Source organism: Coregonus lavaretus, assembly GCF_964263955.1.
Source record: "Coregonus lavaretus genome assembly, contig: HAP1_SCAFFOLD_260, whole genome shotgun sequence".
In the NCBI taxonomy this organism is placed as follows: domain Eukaryota; kingdom Metazoa; phylum Chordata; class Actinopteri; order Salmoniformes; family Salmonidae; genus Coregonus; species Coregonus lavaretus.
The window spans coordinates 83,241-101,054 of NW_028159512.1; the positions used below are offsets into that span (position 1 = coordinate 83,241).

Genomic DNA, 17,814 nt, shown 5'->3' on the forward strand with positions numbered 1-17,814 from the left:
GAGGATAAATGGGGGGCAATCAATTCACATATGGTGTCCAGGGCACAGCTGGGGGCTGAGGGGGGTCTGTAGCAAGCGGCAACAGTGAGAGACTTATTTCTGGAAAGGTGGATTTTTAGAAGTAGAAGCTCAAACTGTTTGGGCACAGACCTGGATAGTATGATAGAGCTCTGCAGGCTATCTCTACAGTAGATTGCAACTCCACCCCCTTTGGCAGTTCTATCTAGACGGAAAATGTTATAGTTGGGGATGGACATTTCAGAATTTTTGGTGGCCTTCCTGAGCCAGGATTCAGACACTGCTAGAACATCAGGGTTGGCAGAGTGTGCTAACGCAGTGAATAACTCAAACTTAGGAAGTAGACTTCTGATATTTATGTGCAAGAAACCAAGACTTTTGCGATTACAGAAGTCATCAAATGATAGCGCCTGGGGAGTAGGAGTGATACTGAGGGCTGCAGGGCCTGGGTTAGCCTCTACATCACCAGAGGAACAGAGGAGGACTAGAATAAGGATACGGCTAAAGGCTTTAAGAACTGGTCTTCTAGTGCGTTGGGTACATAGAATAAAGGGGGCAGATTTCCGGGTGTTATAGAAAAGATTCAGGGCATTATGTACAGACAAGGATATGGAAGGATATGAGTAAAGTGGAGGTAAACCTAAGCGTTGGGTAACAATGAAAGAGATAGCATCGCTGGAGTCATCAATTGAGTCGGTCTCCGCGTGTATAGGGGAAGGTGCAAAGGAGCTATCTAAGGCAGGTTTAGCTAGGCTGGGGGGTCTACAGTGATATAGTACAATTAGAAATAACCGAAACAACAATAAACTAACCATGTTTGGGCTGAGGCTAAACATAAACAGGATGTAGTACCGTAAAAAGGAACAGTCCAGCAGATATCAGCTGTATATCTGAGTTATCATAAGGTCCGGTGGTGAAGCACTAGTAAGAGGCCACGGCTAGCGTGTGCTAGCGGGCCAGGGCTAGCAGATGGATGGAATCTTCGTGGTTAACGTCGTAACCACATCAGACGATTTCGTCGGCAGACCAGTCGTGTAGGATCGGCGGGGCTCCGTGTCAACACTAGGTGGTCCCGTCCGGTTGACAGAGAGGTAGATAGCCGGGAGATGGGCGATGGGCCTAGCTCAGGATGATTAGCCAGACCACAGCGTCCGTTTTGTTGTAGCTGGCTGGTGGTAGCTAGCTGGTAGCGATGAATCCGGAGTTAAAGGTCCAGTGATTCAGTGATTCCGGCGGAAAAACTGATATGTTCTGGGTCGATAACGCGCTGTGCAGACTGGCCGAATATCCGGTGATCAATGTCCAGTGATTAAAATTAATCCCGCGGAAAAAAATCCAATGTTCTGGGTGAAACACCGCTAGCTGTGGCTAATAGCAAGTAGCTAGTTAGCTGGCTAGCTAGTTTCAACTGGAGATTCTAGATTCTAGATAAAGGTAAGTCGATAATAGAATCCGTTCCACATTGAGTGAGGCGGGTTGCAGGAAAGTATATTTTGTAGAAGGATGAAAAGTCTGATAGGGAAATATGTACGAAAAATACAAAAAACAGGGTATTTACAGGCTATTTACAGACACACGACAGAAACAGGACTGCACTACTTCGCCATCTTGGAAAAAAGTGGCGTGACGTTTTTGTAACCATGTAAATCTCTCTCGGACAAGTTGATGTATTTGATGTATTTTTCTATTACATGTATGACATTTCATTGAGATATTTTGTGTTTTAATGACGCAAAATTGAATTACAGCCTAACTCTGCTTTCTGTTGTCGCCATCAGGCTGCAGTGGTGACCTTCACTACCGTGACCCACAAGGATGAAACTTCCCAGACCAGCCTCACCCTCAGCAGGGGAAAGAGAAGCTACCCAGACCTACACACCTTTGTGCAGGACATGAAGGACGAGTAAGTTGCTCTTTGGCTTCCCCATGCATCCCCTAGATATGTTCCCTATCTCAATTGCATACTCCTCGTGTCCTCTCTTCTCAAAACCCATTGGATGAGAAAGCCAGAGGTCCCGCCCTTCTGACCTTCTCATCCAATGGGTTTTGAGAAGGAGGCGAGGAGATTGAGAGTCTCCCATAGTCTCGGGCCAATACAAAGGACTCAACGGACCAAATAACCAATCAGGGATGTCTGGGTGTGGCCTAGTTCCATAGAGGTCCATCCATAACGTAGTCTAAGATAATAGAGGTAATGTCCATCCATAACGTAATCTAAGATAATAGAGGTAATGTCCATCCATAACGTAATCTAAAATAATAGAGGTAATGTCCATCCATAACGTAATCTAAAATAATAGAGGTAATGTCCATCCATAACGTAATCTAAAATAATAGAGGTAATGTCCATCCATAACGTAATCTAAAATCATAGAGGTAATGTCCATCCATAACGTAATCTAAAATAATAGAGGTAATGTCCATCCATAACATAGTCTAAGATAATAGAGGTAATGTCATGTAGTTCATTGTGTACTTGCATTTATTTACTTTTCAGCCATTGGAATCTGCTGAGTGAGAATATGCGTGCCGGGGTGAGTTATAGTCACCTCTAAAGTAGTTAATGTTGGTAAAATGGACCAAACATTCATTTGTGGAAATCCTGCAGGACCTTTAATCCTGAACCACTGCTTTAATTGACTAGCTTGAGTAAATGGTTCTACATTTTATATCAGTGCAGCCCCTTTAACAAACTAACTCTGTATGGTCTTTTAACATTGCAGATGAGCAGACATGAGTTTAGTGCCAAGTGCATGGATATTGTAGCATGGGTGATGGAGTCTACATCCACTGTGGTTGTTCCCGCCCTTGACCTCACCATGCAGATAGAGCTCTCTGATTCGCCAAGCTCTTCTGGATCAGGAAGTAATGAGGCAGGAGAGGTGACCTCTCTTGGCCGCAGCGTCAGATTCAGCTGTAGTGGAGGACCCAGCAGGTGCACCAGCGCCAGAACTGCCTGCAGCACACGCACTCCCACGCCTTTCCCCTCCTCTCACAGGTACCTAGCCCTATCCCCTCCTCTCACAGGTACCTAGCCCTATCCACGCATCTCACAGGTACCTAGCCTTATCCACGCCTCTCACAGGTACCTAGCCCTATCCATGCCTCTAACAGGTACCTAGCCCTATCCATGCCTCTCACAGGTACCTAGCCCTATCCGCTCCTCTCAAAGGTACCTAGCCCTATCCTCTCCTCGCACAGGTACCTAGCCCTATCCCCTCCTCTCAAAGGTACCTACCCCTATCCCCTCCTCTCACAGGTACCTACCCCTATCCACGCCTCTCAAAGGTACCTAGCCCTATCCCCTCCTCTCACAGGTACCTACCCCTATCCACGCCTCTCAAAGGTACCTAGCCCTATCCCCTCCTTTCACAGGTACCTAGCCCTATCCCCTCCTCTCACAGGTACCTACCCCTATCCACGCCTCTCACAGGTACCTAGCCCTATCCCCTCCTCTCACAGGTACCTAGCCCTATCCCCTCCTCTCACAGGTACCTAGCCCTATCCCCTCCTCTCACAGGTACCTACCCCTATCCCCTCCTCTCACAGGTACCTACCCCTATCCACGCCTCTCACAGGTACCTAGCCCTATCCCCTCCTCTCACAGGTACCTACCCCTATCCACGCCTCTCACAGGTACCTAGCCCTATCCCCTCCTCTCACAGGTACCTAGCCCTATCCCCTCCTCTCACAGGTACCTAGCCCTATCCATGCCTCTAACAGGTACCTAGCCCTATCACCTCCTCTCACAGGTACCTAGCCCTATCCACGCCTCTCACAGGTACCTAGCCTTATCCATGCCTCTCACAGGTACCTAGCCCTATCCATGCCTCTAACAGGTACCTAGCCCTATCCATGCCTCTCACAGGTACCTAGCCCTATCCCCTCCTCTCACAGGTACCTAGCCCTATCCCCTCCTCTCACAGGTACCTAGCCCTATCCCCTCCTCTCACAGGTACCTACCCCTATCCCCTCCTCTCACAGGTACCTACCCCTATCCACGCCTCTCACAGGTACCTAGCCCTATCCCCTCCTCTCACAGGTACCTACCCCTATCCACGCCTCTCACAGGTACCTAGCCCTATCCCCTCCTCTCACAGGTACCTAGCCCTATCCCCTCCTCTCACAGGTACCTAGCCCTATCCATGCCTCTAACAGGTACCTAGCCCTATCACCTCCTCTCACAGGTACCTAGCCCTATCCACGCCTCTCACAGGTACCTAGCCTTATCCATGCCTCTCACAGGTACCTAGCCCTATCCATGCCTCTAACAGGTACCTAGCCCTATCCATGCCTCTCACAGGTACCTAGCCCTATCCCCTCCTCTCAAAGGTACCTAGCCCTATCCTCTCCTCTCACAGGTACCTAGCCCTATCCCCTCCTCTCAAAGGTACCTAGCCCTATCCTCTCCTCTCACAGGTACCTACCCCTATCCCCTCCTCTCACAGGTACCTACCCCTATCCACGCCTCTCAAAGGTACCTAGCCCTATCCCCTCCTCTCACAGGTACCTACCCCTATCCACGCCTCTCAAAGGTACCTAGCCCTATCCCCTCCTTTCACAGGTACCTAGCCCTATCCCCTCCTTTCACAGGTACTTACCCCTATCCACGCCTCTCACAGGTACCTAGCCCTATCCCCTCCTCTCACAGGTACCTAGCCCTATCCCCTCCTCTCACAGGTACCTAGCCCTATCCCCTCCTCTCACAGGTATCTAGCCCTATCCCCTCCTCTCACAGATACCTAGCTCTATCCCCTCCTCTTTTTGCAGGTATTTCCTGTTATAGGTACAAATATCCATTCCAGATCCACTTAGTGAGAAATACTACTTAGATACTACACAACCACTCGTGGTGCTAGGCAACGTTTACTCTGAATGTTAATGTTTGCTCTGAGTGTGGTTTGAGATGGTTCACAATGCTTCCTTTGAATAATAATAACAAGGTTGAGTTTGTGTCCCAAATTCTTGGATCATATTTTTTATTTTGTTACCATATACTATTCATTTATGTTGTGCATTCTGCAGGTCCATGACCTCTTTGCTAAGTGAGAACGAAGAGCGATATGTCTCCTCACCTGAGGGTGGCGATAGAGAGATGAGACACAGACAACACTCAGCACCACTGAGATCTGTGTTTGGCATCTCTGAGGACTCTGTCTTCGACATGGTCCAGAGCGGCCAGTCGCAGGGTGACATCGTACCGCTGCCCAAACGGAGTAGACAGGAGAAATACAGACCTAGCAAAATGTCAACGGACGGCAAGTTTATGATGGGTATTGTCGAGTTGGTTATAAACCTTCTCAACTCCAGATTGGCTGAGCTAATGCGAAGTGTCAGTCAGGGAACTCTAGTTCTGCTGACTGGAAGTATCTCAGCAAGTCAACAGTTTGCCCAAGAGATGCTAAGCATGGCGACTTCTAAGATGTATTCCCATGCCATAGAGCATATTGCGCTCGGCCACAAGTCTCCCCTTGAGTTAGAGAGGGAGCTTGAGGCCATCTTGGGTCCTCTGGCTGGACAGGTCATAGTCATCATCATAGATAGCATCATCAAGGCTAAAGCCAACGGAGGAAATGAGGGGAGAGCGTCCAGCCCCTTGACCTATTTTCTAACTGCCATTTCGGCAGAAATACAAAGCCTAGTGGTTCACAGATCGGCTAGCAGACCATCCACCAGACTGTCCAACAACGACCCACTGCTGAACATTTCCAAGTCAAAGGTCTTAAGATCAGTTCTGCTCAAAATGGCAGAGCTCTTTGGCCAAGGTCCAAGTGAAACCTGTCTAGTTCCACTAGTCCAGAGTCAGTCCAACAACTCCATTTGCGACTGGACTGTGAATGCAGGCACCATTCATCCAAGTACATTTCTGTCCGACAACAGAGTGACAGAAGTGTCATCCGATGTTGTGGATCTTGTACTTGAGGTTTTTTGGATAACAGGATTTTTGGATAACAGGAACCCGTCAAGGCCACAGAGTGCCTGCTCCCACAACTCAGCTAGTGGAGCAATAGATATGAGAGCTCTTGCTGGGGACTTGGTCAGACAGGTGTCTGTCAAACTCAGCCCATTTGTCTCTGAGAGTCAACTCTCCACCATGTCCATGACAGATCTGTCATCATCTTTTTCTGACTCCACCTTGAAGCAGTTGTGTTCTCGCTCTGTTGTTGCTCTGGCAACTGCCTGTCAAGCAATCAAAACAGAGCTTGAGAACCAGAGACCTACCAACCTGGCAGCCAGAGACCTACTATCGTCTCTGGTAGAGACCATTGAGGACATGGATATCTCTGACATCCTCCAGGGCCCGTCGGCCATTTTGGAGGAGGCTGCTGTGATAAAGCACCCAGAGATGTCCACCTCGACAATATAAAGTTGACATCCTCCATGGTCAACCAGTGGAGGAGTATATTGTCAAAGCTGAGCAATGCATCACTCAGGTCATTCAGGATGCAGCTGTGACATATACTGCTGCGCTGGATAAAACCGACACTTGTGGGAAACTGTCGGAAATCCTATCTGTCCATGTTTCCTCAGAGAATATTGAGGAGGCATCCTCTGATCTCTTTGGTGGAATTATTTCCGACCTGCATGAGGTATCTGAGGTCAATAAGGCCTCCATGCGTACGAAATCAGGTCGCAAAATGTTCTGGGTGGAAGTGAGTTCAGGTTCCCAGAAGATTTATACCAAAACCCTGGACAAACTAAGGAAGCTGTTCACCTCCCACCATCTCACTGAGGGAAAAAATACTCCTGTGCAAATCGAGCTTTCTGCAACTGGACTACTTGTAACTGAGGCCACTGTGCAGGAATCTCCTGTAACTGAGGCCACTTTGGCAGTGTCTCCTGTACAGAAGACAGACAGTAAGACCCTTCTAAGTCCCCAGCCTCAGCCTACCAGCTCACCCTCGACACCTGCACTAAAGGGGTAATCAAACAGGTGATCTCGGTGCTGAGGGTGGACACTTCAAAGGAAGACTGCTCCGCTTCCGTTGGGGAGAGCACGTCAAATTCATCCTTCGACTTCAACCAGAAGTTGGACTCGATAATTTCGAAATTGGAGGACCTCACCATTTCGAGTGATGTGACATCAGCCGAGATTGCCACACTCACGCGATCTCTTAGTGCAGCCAGCAGAACCTCTAACATTTCCATCCAGAGCTTTCACAGTGCTGAGTTCCGAGCTAAGGCCAAACACATTGTGAGTGAGACCATTCTCAGAGCTGCTAGCAAAGCCAGCCATTCTTTGCTACAGAGCATGCCTAGCACCACCTTCTCACACCATGCGGTTTCTACAGCCGAAGATATAGTAAATATTATCATGCAAGACCTTGAAAGTGTATCCCAGTACACTGTGGACGACGCAGACTCCTTCCCACTAGGAGAGAAAAAGCTGGAGTTCCAGCTCAAACCCAGAGTTGTCTTTGACAACTTATTGGATGCTGCTCAAACCATGTACCACAGAGTAAAGGATAGACTGAACATCTTTTTCTCTTTTCCACCAGTGTCAGTCACCACAGCCAAATATGTGCTGGACTCCGCCCCTGTGGAGACACTCAGACATTCTAAGTCCGCTGACACTGCTCTTGTTGAGGACAGGAGCCGCCCTCCGTCTGTGAGAAGTGAGAAGCCTTTGTCAAAAGTCTGTTTGGCTAAAAGGTCTAAAGCCCTTGTGTCTTCGAGTGGCTCTTCAACAGACCACCATATAATTGACACATGCAGTGAGGATGTCACTCTGCCCACCAGGAGTATGTCAGTTGTGAGCAACAACAGTTTGAAGAGAGCCTCTCCTCTCCACGGCAGTGGATTGAGTGAAAGTTGCAAACCTCTTGTGGCTCTAAAAGACGTAACAGTGGCAGTCAGCCAAGAAGGCTTTAGCAAAACTGCAAAGAAGACGCTCAGCTTGATCCTAAATGTGATCAAGTGTAGAGTGGCCAACTCTGAGAGTTCATCTGTTGGGCAGATTGCAAGTGAGGAGTGTCTGATAGCCACTAACATGTTAGACTCTGTACTGGAGAGCCTTGACCAGTTGCCTGACATGAGCGCTGCCGATGAAATCACAAGGACAGAATCCCATACCTCTATCGCAATGGACGAGACAGGTTCACGGTCAACGCTTGTGAGCCAACAAGAAATAAACATATCTGACACCAATATCATAGTGAAAACTATAATGGACACATTGAAGACGGACGACCCAGAGATGACTTCAGCAGAAGAACATCTGGATAGGCTCCTGTCAGTTGAAGCCCTTCAAGGTGCATCTGGCAACCTGATCGCAAAGGTCCATGGTCTCATTCAGGAGATAACCATAAACCGCCAGCTTCAATCCATGGTTGGCCACAGAAGCCTCTCTCAACCAGCGCTGCCTAAACCAGCCCTGAGGAAGCTGTCAAAGGACGATGCCTCAGAGCTCATTTACAACTTTGCCCAGACTTCTGTTAGGAGACTCCTGGGGCAGTGTATGGGAAGGCCTATGCCACCATCGGCTGAAATGGTTTTGGATCAGGTCATCAAGTTGATGACAGACGTGGTGATGGACAGCCTGACTTATGTGTCCAAGTCTACAATGGAGGATGGTAAGTGAAAGTACCTATTTTCATCTGCATAGGACTTAATTGTAACATGATGCTCAATACATTGCGTTTTATGATGTGAAATTCACTGGTTGTGTCCAAAATGGCACCTTCTTCCATATTTAGTGCACTACTTTTGACCAGACCCTATGGGCCCTGGTCAAAAGTAGTGCACTATAAAGTGAAGAGAATGCCATTTGGGATGCAGTGACTGACTTCAATGGCTGCGTCCTCTTCTCCCAGTTATTGTACACAGGTCGGTCACACTAGCGTGCTCTTCTCACTCAGACACCAGCAATGCCACAAGTGACATCACTCATGGTGTTGTAGCTGACCTTAATGCTACTGAGGAATTCCCTGCCAGGAGCCTTAGCCCGGCTGATGTAAAGGCTGACGGCATGGCCCGTCTTCCCTCTGCCAGAGGGGAAGAGACTAAGAAGAACAGGAAGTGGCGTTTCCTACCGAAAATGCATAAGTTTCCAAAGATCATGATTAAGGTAGGGTGCTCTGTGTTTTGAGATTACCTCTGTAAGGCAGGGCTGAAATTTACCCTACAGATTCACTACACCCCTATTGTCTCTCAGCATTAGAACAAAACTGTTGTCATTGTCTTTAGGAGGTTGAGTGAGGACGCTGTAATGCAATCCTAATACACATGGGAGAGTCCCAAATGGCACCCTATTCCCTATATAGTGCACGACTTTTTACCAGAGCTCTCTGGGCCCTTGTCAAAAGTAGTGCCTTACGTAGCGAATAGGGTGCCTTTTAGGATGCACACTCTGTATTTTACACAGGCTCAGTTGTCCTGATGTGTTTTGTCAACAGCTGTTCAAGACAAAAGGGGAACCGAAGAGACACCCTGAACAGGATGCGCTGCCTACCAAACATCTCAGAGAGACTCATATTTCACAGGGTAAGTGATAAGCATCGATAATGTCATATTGATGTATCACCCTATGACAAGCTTGTTAAAACAGTGACAACAGATACAGGCAGACCGACGGACAGACATGCAGACAGACAGGCAGACTGACAGGCAGACGGACGGGCAGACAGACATACAGGCAGACAAAAAGACAGGCAAACAGGCAGACAGACAGACGGACAGGCAGACGGACAGGCAGGCAGGCAGACAGACAGACAGACTGACGGACAGACAGACAGACAGACAGACAGGCAGACAGGCATACAGACGGACAGACAGGCAGACGGACAGACAGGCAGACAGGCAGACAGACGGACAGGCAGACGGACAGACGGACAGACACAAACACACACATTCATTTTCTGATTATGAAATGTTCTCATGACAGATGCTGAGTGTGAGGTTCCAGAGGTTCCATCCACTTCCCCACCCAAGGAGGACCTGACAACCACACCGGCCCCTGCTCCCCAGGAGTCCCAGTCCCGTAAACGCCCACTCATAGTCAGGGTGTTACACGCTCTCTCCAGAGCCATCTCCAAACCATTCACAGGAGCTTCTGGGAAGAATAATTAGCCAAATGCCTGATTTTATTAATATGATATTTTAATCAGAGCCTTTATTTAATAAAACATTACTGCATTGATTTCTGTCTATAGTAGTCTTCATGTATGTGCAAGATAACGGTAAAGTACTTCAAACCACATAGTCAAAAGTATTCATAGTGAAGTACCGTTTATGATTATTGATTGTGGAAATACACATAATACAGAAAAGTTGTTGTCACATATAAAGACAGACATAAAGGAGAACTCCGTAGACCAGTCACATTCTCAAGCCATAACTAAATCCATGAATGGATCTCCTATAAGATGACAGGAGAACATTTGTAACACTTTCTATGAAGCCTATATCTATAATGCATACACTCAAGTCATTTACATTTTACATTTTAGTCATTTAGCAGAAGCTCTTATCCAGAGCGACTTACAGTTAGTGTGTGCATACATTTTTTTTTTCATACTGTCATACACTCATAATGACTTAACTGAGTTAAGTGTTAAGTAAAGTGCAGTTATAAACACATAATGAGGGCTTATTATGTATTTCTTGCAATAAAAAAAGAAAAATGCTACTAGTTTATTAAATATTCATGACTGCTATTGCACGGCTCATGTCCACACTTCTGTACAATAGGGGGCAGTAATGCACCATAACGTTGGATGCCAACTGCCTATAAACCCCACTGAAGAAGAAAAAGCTACTCATGTAATGCATGCTGGAAAGCAGACAAAACTAATGATTTGCAAGAGATCTAAACACGATTTATAAGCTACTGAACAACAAGTCCAAGAAATCATTGCTAACCGCGTTTGCACTTTGAACAGATTTCTCGACAATAATAATGGAAGATGTGACTGGGGCTCAGCTCATTGCAGAGGCACTAAAAGCTCAGGTGAAGTGTGTGCAATATATATAAAACAGTGTTATACTGTGTAACCGTGTTGCTAATAATATATTAGTCGCTGATCATGTCCTTGGCAGTGAGAATGTAACACTATGAGTTGTGAAAGTGTGCCATAGGTCATTGCACTGGTATAGCTAACTATTAATATTGTTGTAGAAAAACATTTAGATGTTTATGTGGAATAGTATATGTTAACACCCTTGTTGATGCATGCCAATGTGTGTGTCAATGCAAAGAAAATCTAAACTACATTGTAACAATTCATATACAATTCAGTATGAAAATGTATGCACTCACTAACTGTAAATCGCTCTGGATAAGAGCGTCTGCTAAATGACTAAAAATGTTTAAAAAAAGGTAAATATACTGTATCTACATGTAACTCTCTACAGAATGTAGAATATATGTTTGGAATAGTTGGTGTTCCAGTCATTGAAGTAGCTAAGGCAGCTCAAGCCTCAGGAATCAAGTATGTGGGAATGCGCAATGAACAAGCCATAAGCCACCTTTTTATTACTAAACCAGCTCTCCCCAAATCATGTGATATTAACTACCCGTACATAGACTACAGGAGCGTGTAGTGTGTGAGGGTCAGTTTCATAGCTTTTTTGCATTGCTAATTATGTCTGCCTGTCTGTCTGACCCTTTGTGTGTCTGTCTGCCTGTCTTCCTGTCTGTCCCTCTGTCTGTCTGTTCCTCTCCAGTCCAGGTGCGTGTCTGGTTGTGTCTGGACCGGGACTCATCCATGCACTTGGTGGAATGGCCAACGCTAACATGAACTGCTGGTATGCTAGAACTCCACAAACAGAAGACCCTACTACTCATGTTCAGTGGTCCTTTCAAAAGAAGGGATGCTATCCGCACACTGCAAAAAATGATCTGAGGACTCCAAACTATCTCAGATTGTCAGTTGATGTCATTGTGTGATACCTCTCTCTCTGTAGGCCTGTGATTGTTATTGGAGGCTCCTCCGATCAAAACCAAGAGACCACTGGGGCGTTTCAAGAGTTTCCACAGGTACCGATTGAACCATGATATTTATGACTTTTGAACATTAGGGGGTTGTTTCCCAGGACACAGATTAAGCCTAGTCATGGCCTAAAAAGCAAACTCAATAGAGAATCTCTGTCTGGGAAACTGGCCCTAGCAGTTTAATTGCTGAAAGAGGAAATAATTTGTTATTTGTGGTCCTCTTTCTCTGTCAGGTGGAGGCATGCAGATTGTACAGTAAGTTCTCTGCTAGGTCTAGCAGTCTGGATATGATCTCCTCAGTGGTAGAGAAGGTATACAGTCTACTCTGACTCCCTCTGTGTAGTCCTCTTCATATCATTTGGTATCACCTGCAATTGTCTTTTTTCTGACCTCTAATTTTCCAGCTTAGCAAGGTACCTTAACTGCTTCATAAGAGCACAGCACAGCCTTAATTGATCTGAATTTAAGGGTGTTTGGTATGTCTAAGGCAGCACGCACTAGCATGTATGGACGTCCAGGTGCTGTATACGTAGACATATCTGGGGACATGGTCAATGCTAAATTGGACAGGAGCAGAGCCAGGTTAGTGGCCATCACTGTCTTTCATCCATTTAAAATGTATACTAATGTGTTACTGTTGAATATGTATACCTCTGAATTCACATCACCGTAGTCATTTTTATTTTATCTTGTTATACCTTTTAACGTCTGAAGTGAACCAGAAATTAAATTACTTAGAAAATATAGCACTATATCAAAATATTCTCATCAGAGAATAGCAATAAGCCTCGATAGACCTTCATGGTTTATTTACATATGCAATAAAGTTGCTAGGTAACATGTTTAATGTTTGACCTATTATTTATTATTTCCTTTGTCAGAGAGGTGCCCTGTAGTCCACCTCCTCCTGTGAGTATGGCTGACCATATGGTGATCACAGAAGCACTGGCGGTCCTGAAAGGAGCCAAACGGACTTTACTCATCATTGGCAAAGGTAGGCATTGCTTTTTTAATAGCCAGATAATCTGGGGGAAACAGAACTAAAATCTTGCATAATTGCGTCAGATACTTGGATAAGGTCTGGGGAGATGTTAAGAGAAAGATACTAACGCCACTTGCGAACTCTCCACCCCCCTAAACGGAAACTCTCTGCAAGTTTCCGGCAAGTTTATGGGCCAAATGTCCCCTCCCGTTCTGAAATTGAAAAGATGCGAGCACCTGCGAAATCGGGATTTGTCCAAATGATTAGTGGTGAAAAATCAGCGTACCGGAACAAAGTTGTCACATCCCATTCTGTTGACAGACGCTACTTCCAGTTATGTTACGTGCGTCTGTCCAAGAGAGATCAATAGCCAGCTGAGACGCACTGTAACACATATAGCACTGTACCACGGTTCAGTTGAAAACTGGGCCACGTTCAGTCGACAAATGTTGTTGACATGATTTCTCATTCTACCTGTCTGAGAGGCACGTTCGTTCTACATGCTATATTTCTATCTGAACGTTGCACAACGTTTTGCTCAGCTGAATGCATCCCAGTTGTGAAGACCAGTCTGTTGAAATCCGTGTGGCAGTGCCCTCTGTCTGTGTCCCTCTGCAGGTGCAGCCCATTGAAGAGCAGAGGGGGCTCTGAAGGAGCTGGTGGAGGGGTGTGACCTGCCCTTCCTGCCCACCCCCATGGGTAAAGGGGTGCTGCCTGACGATCACCCCAACTGTGTTGCTGCTGCCCGCTCCAGGTCAGCCTCTCCTTCTCTCAGCTGGCATCATATTCATGTACAGACCATTGACTGTATAAGTAGGACCAAGAATTTCCCTGACCATTTGAACGGACCACGAAACTCCTGAAATCCCTATCTATAACTAGTCTCTCCTGGCCAGGTCATGTCAATGTAAACTGGTGTCAATCAAACAACTACACTACTCCTATAACTAGCCTCTTTTCATTACATTTTGTTTTGTCCCTGCTCTCCTCCTCCTCTCTTCCTATCCTCCTCCTCCTCTCTTCCTATCCTCCTCCTCCTCTCTTCCTCCTCCTCCTCCTCTTCCTATCCTCCTGGTTCTATGGTCTTGGTGGGGACTGCAGAGCTCTGCTCCAGTCTGATGTTGTGGTCCTACTTGGTGCCAGACTCAACTGGATCCTGCACTTTGGCCTTCCCCCCAGGTTTGACACCCAAGTAAAGGTCATCCAGCTAGGTCAAAGGTCACCAGTAGGGTTTCTTTTTTTTCCTTCTTTTTTTCGGATTCCAGATTTTCTGCTTATTCCGTTCTGATTTCTGGAATCTTCCAACAGGGATTTCTGGGAATTTGGGGAAAGTAACTGTAATTTTGCAACCCTAGTCACAGGTCATTTCATAGTGAACTACATTTCATTGTAACCAGGTATAAAGGTATTTGACTCAGTCTATTGGATTTAGTCTATCAATTATATAGCTTCTCTATAAGTCTTTGTGGTCTCTCCAAATAATGTCATGGCTGTCTTAGTGCTGTACAGTACATCTATATTTAAGCAATAAGGCCCGAGGGGGTGTGGTATATGGCCAATATACCACGTCTAGGGGCTGTTCTTAAGCACGATGCAACGCAGAGTGCCTTGACGATACAGCCCTTAGCCGTGGTATATTGGCCCTATACCACAAACCCCAGAGGTGCCTTATTGCTATTATAAACTGGTTACCAACGTAATTTGAACAGTCAAAATAAATTTCAAATCAAATCAAATCAAATTTTATTGGCCACATGCGCCGTAATACAACAGGTGCAGACATTACAGTGAAATGCTTACTTACAGCCCTTAACCAACAGTGCATTTATTTTAAACAAAAAAGTAAAAATAAAACAACAACAAAAAAAGTGTTGCGAAAAAAAGAGCAGAAGTAAAATAAAATAACAGTAGGGAGGCTATATATACAGGGGGGTACCGGTGCAGAGTCAATGTGCGGGGGCACCGGCTAGTTGAGGTAGTTGAAGTAATATGTACATGTGGGTAGAGTTAAAGTGACTATGCATAAATAATTAACAGAGTAGCAGCAGCGTAAAAGGATGGGGTGGGGGGGCAGTGCAAATAGTCCGGGTAGCCATGATTAGCTGTTCAGGAGTCTTAAGGCTTGGGGGTAGAAGCTGTTGAGAAGTCTTTTGGACCTAGACTTGGCACTCCGGTACCGCTTGCAGTCTATGACTAGGGTGGCTGGAGTCTTTGACAATTTTGAGGGCCTTCCTCTGACACCGCCTGGTATAGAGGTCCTGGATGGCAGGAAACTTGGCCCCAGTGATGTACTGGGCCGTACACACTACCCTCTTTAGTGCATTGCGGTCGGAGGCCAAGCAGTTGCCATACCAGGCGGTGATGCAACCAGTCAGGATGCTCTCGATGGTGCAGCTGTATAATTTTTTGAGGATCTGAGGACCCATGCCAAATCTTTTCAATCTCCTGAGGGGGAATAGGCTTTGTCGTGCCCTCTTCACGACTGTCTTGGTGTGTTTGGACCATGATAGTTCGTTGGTGATGTGGACACCAAGGAACTTGAAGCTCTCAACCTGTTCCACTACAGCCCCGTCGATGAGAATGGGGGCGTGCTCAGTCCTCTTTTTTTTCCTGTAGTCCACAATCATCTCCTTTGTCTTGGTCACGTTGAGGGAGAGGTTGTTATCCTGGCACAACACGGCCAGGTCTCTGACCTCCTCCCTCAACGTGACCCATGTTATACGGTCAGATATACCACAGCTTTCAGCCAATCAGCATTCAGGGCTCGAGTCACCCGGTTTATAAAAGGGAACGTGTGTGTGTCAGCCTTAGCATTATGTGGTGGTGCCTGGTTATTTCTGTTGTGTTTAGCTTGAGGTTTGGCCACTCCTCCAGCTGCTGTTACATGTGTCACGCACGGCGCTCTTCCTGTCGTGTCGTTGCTGGTATGTTGTAGTAACGTTCCACATACGTTATTTATGTCAAGGTCAATGTCAAGGTTGATCTGTGTGCTGAGGAGATGGGGAACAACGTGCAACCTGCTGCTGCTCTCCTGGGGGACATCAATACTATTGTCAAGCAGGTAACACAACACAGTCCTGGGGGACTGGAGATCCTGGTTTGAATCCAGGCTCTGTCGTAGCCGGCCGCGACCGGGAGACCCATGGGGCGGCGCACAATTGGACCAGCGTCGCCTAGGGTAGTGGAGGGAATGGCCGGCTCAGTTCGTAGAGCATGGTGTTTGCAACGCCAGGGTTGTGGGTTCGATTCCCACGGGGGGTATGAAAAAAAAAAAGTTACGTATGCACTAACTGTAAGTCGCTCTGGATAAGAGCGTCTGCTAAATGACTTAAACATGTTAAATGTAGAGGGCCCCGTAAACAGTTCCACAAACGTCAGCATGAGTGCGCTGACTGTGGAAGCACTAATCACTGGACCAAAGCTCACTGTCAGATGCACCAGCTGTGCGTCAAGTGCTTTTCTCCGGGCCACATGAGCTTTGACTGTAGTGAGGCTGGGCAGCGACAGAACCCTGGATGTGGACAGACTGGCAGGTCTCAGGAAAACTAGAAAGCCTCCGTTCTGAGGAGGGCAATGTGGGGCATTCTTATTTTTCCTCCACTGATGATGATATCCAATCTGTTTATTCTTACTTTTGTGAGTCAGTACCCAAGAACAACACAGTCATTTTTCAGAACACAATGAGAATTAATCAGAAAGACAGTTTGTTTTACACCACTGTGCTAGTACAGGATAAAGTTGAGCTGAAGGGGATGTTAGATAGTGGGTCCATGGCTACTACTCTGCGCGCAGATATTGTACCTCGGTTGAGGGAGGCAGGAGTGGTAGAGGGGAACTTTCTAGCTCCTTCAGACATTATCCTGGTGGATTGTGGTGGGAACAAACTAGCCCAGTGGGCATGTGTGACTTAAAAATGCAACTTTATGGCTTCTGTTATGTAGTCCCAGTGCTTATTGTTGATGGGCAGGTTGATGAACTCATTGTGGGAACTAATGTGTTGAAGTCTCTGATTAGACAGTGAGTTTCTATGTGCTCACGCAGGTGCCCGAGAGCTGTGGCTGCACCAAGGGCTAAGCTATTGTGTGTTGTCTCTTCGTGTACAGGTATGTCATTTATTTTGTCAGAATTATGTTGTATATCATTTTACTTGTATTGTATAGTGTGTTGTTAGGCACGGAATGTGTGCATGCAGCACCTGTTCTCTTTTGCCTGACCTTCAACTAGCAAGGTGCCCGAGAGCTGTGGCTGCACCAAGAGCTAACATATTGTGTGTTGTCTCTTCGTGTGCAGGTCGAATAAAAATTATCCAACCATCAGAATTCCAGTTGTGGCAGTGTCCTAATTACGTGACCTGCCGACTGGTCAGCTCAAGCCGACCGCCGGAGCTGTGCATGTGGATGAGGTGCACGACCTGCGCATGTGAATTTGTTGATGGCTTACTGTAAGTGAATATATACTGTAAACAGTGAAAGTGAATGTAGCATATTCATTAGATACAGGTATTCGTGCTTATTTGTATGTTTTGGATGAATTTGTTTATTGCATTAATTTTTGGGGGTATTTAAATGCACTAAATTACATTGTATTTTAGTGCTCTGTTGAGCCATGGAAGATTCTCAAATCCATAAGACGTGTTATGCTGGGGATTTTAGTGTGGGTAGAGGGAGGGGTGTCCTTCCATTTACACCAATTGTACAGTCAGCTCCTGGGAGTAGAGCGTTTGCTAGTCCTGAGTTTGCAAGCACTGGGAGGGGTAGGCTGTTTGTTCCACCTGACCAGGGTATCCCACCTCTGTCTTTTGAAGTACCATCATCCACAGTACTCGGTGATAATGGGATGCCTCCGAGTCAGCTTAGTGACCTTATTAAGCAGATTGGTTCAG

At 46.4% G+C, this 17,814-nt stretch overlaps 1 pseudogene across 1 annotated transcript in view; it reads left to right on the forward strand.

Moving 5' to 3' along the window:
* The window catches only part of LOC311122778 (2-hydroxyacyl-CoA lyase 1-like), a 30,399-nt pseudogene extending 14,364 nt beyond the window's left edge, over positions 1–16,035 (forward strand). The window contains exons 2-9 of the transcript in view: positions 11,683–11,763; positions 11,923–11,995; positions 12,184–12,261; positions 12,438–12,536; positions 12,836–12,944; positions 13,551–13,686; positions 14,034–14,139; positions 15,910–16,035. The product of the transcript in view is annotated as a 2-hydroxyacyl-CoA lyase 1-like (transcript). The remainder of the gene's footprint in view (positions 1–11,682; positions 11,764–11,922; positions 11,996–12,183; positions 12,262–12,437; positions 12,537–12,835; positions 12,945–13,550; positions 13,687–14,033; positions 14,140–15,909) is intronic.
* The last annotated feature ends 1,779 nt before the right edge of the window (positions 16,036–17,814 follow it).